This window comes from Limulus polyphemus, unplaced genomic scaffold, assembly GCF_000517525.1.
Source record: "Limulus polyphemus unplaced genomic scaffold, Limulus_polyphemus-2.1.2 Scaffold5, whole genome shotgun sequence".
NCBI classification, from domain to species: domain Eukaryota; kingdom Metazoa; phylum Arthropoda; class Merostomata; order Xiphosura; family Limulidae; genus Limulus; species Limulus polyphemus.
Window position 1 is genome coordinate 1,347,945 of NW_013665615.1, and position 5,150 is coordinate 1,353,094.

General features: G+C 31.7%; 1 long non-coding RNA gene across 1 annotated transcript in view; it reads right to left on the reverse strand.

Annotated features, from left to right (window-relative positions):
• The window catches only part of LOC111083123, a 25,656-nt gene extending 20,975 nt beyond the window's left edge, over window positions 1–4,681 (reverse strand). Inside the window, exons 1-2 of the long non-coding RNA XR_002608818.1 lie at window positions 4,571–4,681; window positions 3,576–3,717 (exon numbers count right to left, since the gene is read on the reverse strand). This is a non-coding gene — a long non-coding RNA (uncharacterized LOC111083123). The remainder of the gene's footprint in view (window positions 1–3,575; window positions 3,718–4,570) is intronic.
• Between the last annotated feature and the right edge of the window lie 469 nt (window positions 4,682–5,150).

A 5,150-nucleotide genomic window follows, 5' to 3' on the forward strand; every position in this document is an offset into this window, starting at 1 on the left:
AATAAATAATGTATTTGTGAAACTTACAATTGTCTTGTTTTTTCTTTATCTGTAATTATGGAGTTACTGACGGTTTCAAATATTGTTACGTCTCCGTGTGTTAATTAATTTTCCGTAACTTCGTTCCGACGAAACTTAAGCGACACAAGTCTTTACTTAATAAAACTGGTTTATTCTTTCCGAATATAACTTTACCGATACACTCAACTTCAACAATCGCGCTAAAACAAACGCTATATCAACGAACGTCAATAATACTTCTGACCGCAGATCAATTACACACTGTCTATACACACATTACCTTCCCCTCTTTTATATACCAGTCTACCCTCCATCTAGTAATTACTAGAGCATTCGCCAAAATACATGATAGTTCTAGAAACGTTGCGTCACAGTAGTCACGTGACTCACTGACGCAACAATATATTACTGTTTAAATGTTTTTACAATAAAGGAATATGTCGACGTAGACCATAGAACTTGTATCCCCATGTTCATGACTCTCACGCTACCAATTGTAATGAAACATTACAGAAAACTCTCCATTTTTCGGGGCCCTAATAGCTCCAGTTCCATTACTAAAACGGGAACAAACGGGTTGGTCCTGAGTTAGAGATTTAGATTTAAGAGTTAGCCAGGCGGTCTTGAATCCATACAATAACACACAATATTTCCTGCACTTTAAGCTGTGAGTGCGCTACAAGAGTAGTAGTTAATGCTTTACATAGATGGAGGGTGATAGGGTGCTGTTGACTGGCTGCTTTCCCTGTGGTTAATAGTATAGAATTAGTAGGCAGCCTTAGTAACTTTGTCATAAATACAAAATAAAGTGAAATGATAAGACATCTTATTTATAAACATTCTGAAGACAGAAACATAAAACAAAAAGAAATAAATAAATTGATTTTAATAATATAGAAATTTGGTTATTGTTTTCTATAGCACATTTATACAATCAAGTTAATCAATTCATCGTATTTGTTTGCCATAGGCAGTAATGTTATTGTTCTAAAACTTCCCAAAAGTGATATTATATATTTCTGGTTACGTTATTTACCAGATAGACGACGGTAGAGAGACTACCAACTAACTACCTAACAAATAACTAGTAACCACTAAAAAATAAACACGAACTACGGTAAATCATATTATCATGTATTACTTTATAAGGCGTGAGCTTTTTACCTTATTAATAAAACATTCCCTTCTAGTTTATAATAAAAACATATGAAGCTCACACCAAGTACAAAACCTAACTAAGACTTACAGTGCTTAAATAAAGTTCAAGGAAACAAAAGCACTAAAGCATAACTGGAATGTTTAATAAATTTAAACACTGTTTGATAATTCAACAAGATAAATAAAAAATTGGGAATTTCAAAACCTGTAAATAGGGATCGTAAAAAAAGTAAAGAAACAAGGCTGGATATACTATAGAAATTATTTACTCAAACTACAAACCCTTATTTTGTCTCCAGGCTGTTACCTAGAATTACATTTGGTGGAGTCAAAATTACTATTTGTAGTTTGAGTAAATAATGTCTACAGTATCTCCAGTCTTCTTTCCTTACCTTTTTTTTTACGATCCCTATCTGCACGTTTTTAAATTCCCATTTTTTTATTTTTCTTGTTTGCTGGCTTTTTCTGCTCAACTATGGGCAAAGGAATACTTGATATGGTAGCTAACTTAATGCGTTGTAATGATAATAAACATAGCTAGTAGCTAGCTGATACGGTTCATGATGAGTTAATGTAGCTATTGACTATTTGATCGCATTAGTTCGAGATGTAACATGTTAAGCTGCAGCTGGAGACTTGTTTGAGAATGTAGTGTATGTTTATAGGGTAACTAAGTTATGTATATATAATGCATAGCAATAGGTAAATATATGTCTAGACTAAGACACAACTCCCACTAAGCACAAAAAAACAAAATTTACCAGTAGAAAAGCACTCTTTTCAAATAAAATATATATACGTCTAAAACATCGCTTTAAATGAGCCTTCGTGTCTTTTAAAGTAATTATTCTATGAATGTATGTAATAAAATTTAATATTATGTCTATTGATTTTTTTACTCCTTCACTTCATACATAATATAGACACCGATTATATAGTGTACAAAACATTGAGTATCTACATGTTACATTCATCTGATATTCATCTATTATTGGATGGTAATTCCTGTTTCACCCTGTACTTAAGCTTTTTAAAGGAACACCAATGTTTGTAAGAAACCTAACTTTGAGGGGTAATGATAGCGTCGTTATTAGTAGATTTTTGATATTTTTTAAATTATGTAAAATATAGAAGAAACAAACCGATTTTTCAATACCCCTACGACCTTTCTAGTACCTAAAATTAGTATTGTACAAAAGGTTTGGGTGCAATATACCGAGCTGTTTTTGCTGTAGTCTGGCAAAAGAATAATAATTATATAAAATAAGAAGAATTACAAACGGGCTGTTTGAGTGGATTTTCTTTTCCTTGTAAGTCTAACATGCGTGTTTTTTGTACATGATTATATGTATATAGCCTTAGCAGTCAATAGTAAAGGTTTTAAAATATTGTTTGGACTGAATCTTATTTGTTTAAGGTGTTTTTTGCCCGAACGTGCTATTAGGGTTTTGTGCCATTCCTTGCGATCACTGTTATGAACCACTATCATGGTTCATGATAATTCCAAGGGTGGATGCTGTGACGAATTTATTATTATATATTTGTCTTAATATCGACGTTTGATTAGATTAAGTTTATATTCAGAAATATGCATAGCATATACTGTTGAATATGTATTGCGAAACACCCGTCTATTCTCTAAAGTTGTAGAAAATTTTCTAGAGTAAAAATCAACAATATATGTGTGTACATAAACGCTTGCGTTAGCGTCAGTATTGTTACATAAAGTTGAAAATCTGAGAATGCTCCACACGCCTATAAATATAACCAATGCGACGCGCCAAAAAAGAGTATATATTATTAGTTTGCTATAGTTGGTGTGCTATAAACTTCGGAAGCTAAACTGTGATTGTTATAACGCTAATTAATCGGGAAGCTTAAGACATTTGACCAAAAACGTTTATAAATTTCGAACATTACAAACCATTTAACTTCAGTGGATTCTCATCGGACATTATTACTTTTACGAAAGCGTTACCTAACGTCATCAGTGGAAACTCGACCTGTAATCGGCGTGTGATCAGCAAGAACTAAAAGTCTAGCTAGCTCCATGATAAGTGAATTATACCCACGTTAACTCGAAATTAACGCGCTCGTCGCGAACCCTCGATAAGATATTAAGGAAGTTCCAGAATAGAAAGAAGACTTTATATTGCTTGTAAGTTTGTGAAACTTTTATTTATAAATCATTATTTGTAATAACTGTTATTGTAAATTGTATTGTTCTGTGTATATTAAAACGTATTTGTGTTAAAAAAAAAGAAAACTGTGTGCATCAATCTTTATTGGCAAATATCGTGAACTGACTATATATAAAACAATGAAAACTAAAGAAATAGAGAGGTTAATTCCTCACATATTTAAAGCTAATACACGAGCTTCAAATCTCTACTCACTCTCAGACGTTTGACGACATTACTCGGTAACACTAAGACGATCTAACAACATCTAAATCTTTTGGACAAGAAGTCAGAGCAAAAAGCGTTTCGTTGGCGTATGGAAACATTTGTGACTTCTTTCATGTAATTTTGTGAATTTCTGTGAAATAGATTGAGGTTAGGAAATTCAGACTTATATACATATATATATATATCATAATTTATACTAAAATCAGGAGATAAGACAGCCGCTGTTATTATCAACAACTACTTGTCTGAAATATCAGCATCTTCAAATTTAAGAAGTAAAATAGTTACATCTGAAGAAATCGATACTCACTATGTTTAATTTTCAAATACAGTCGTCTTAAGTAAAGACCTAAAAACATTCAAGACAGCTTGCGTCTCGAGTTAAATAGCCAACGAGTGATTCAGTGCTAAGATGCTATTTTCAAACCTAATTTAAGATTATAGATTTTAACATTTTAACTCTTTCGAATCTGAACATTTAGAAAGCACCATTTTTCAATAATTTTATTATGAAGGTTTAATGAATTGATAAATTCGTTCTTGTGTTACTTTTCTTTTTCAGTAATCGTTACTATAAAGGTTCTAGAACAATGTTAAATATCTTCAAATTACGTTTTAGTGAGAACGCAGTTATTATGTAGTGTCTATATTTCAGAGTTGAGATTTCTTTTAACAGTTTTGTTAGATTTTTTTTTTATTAGTAGATAAATCGATCGTCTTAGAACATTCTGAGAATGGAAACATCTGAACATTTAAAACCTTTTTCCGAGAGAACCAGCAGGCAAACTTTACGACTTAATCGGGGATCTCTGATGGCGTCTTCGTGATACTTGCAACCATTATTTTTGCATCAACATAGATCCGAAGGACTTTCGTGTTTATCAATTATTGACAGCTTTCGGAAAATCTTGAGTGAACAAAAAATATAACTTTTTTTCTGGCTGTAACTATGCACCTTGGACAAGAATTAATAATTCACTTACCATGTTCTTTTCTTGCACATCAAACGTGGAGCATAAAAAAACAAGGTTCGTTTTAAACTGGTTTCGGTTAAACTCCCAAGAGAAAGCATACATTCATCCAACCAATGCAAATAATTCCTTTAAATTACTGCTGTGGTGACGCAGTTGACTTTAATAAGGATGCAGTGAGTTAAAGTTATATCAAGTTAATTTTATTAATAAATTAAATTTATTTAAAAATATGCATAAACTAAAATACTTCAGCACGTCTAACAAAATGAATAAATCACAAAAACTAAATTGCTTATGTCTGTTTGTTTTAGAGCAAACCCACACAATAGGCTATCTGCACTCTTTCCACCGCGGGGAATCGAACTATAGATGTTAGCACTGTAAGTCCCTAAACTTACAGCTGTCTCACCAGAGGGACAATTTTTTTACTTATTTTATTCTTCTTCTTGTAACATTAAACTAAAGTATTCTGAATTTGTTTGAAACAATTTCAATGATAACGAATAGAAGGAAATTTTTGTATTCATCTAGTATTATTACTTTTTGTAAAACTAAGTATGAAAAATTCCTTGTTATATTTATTATTCTA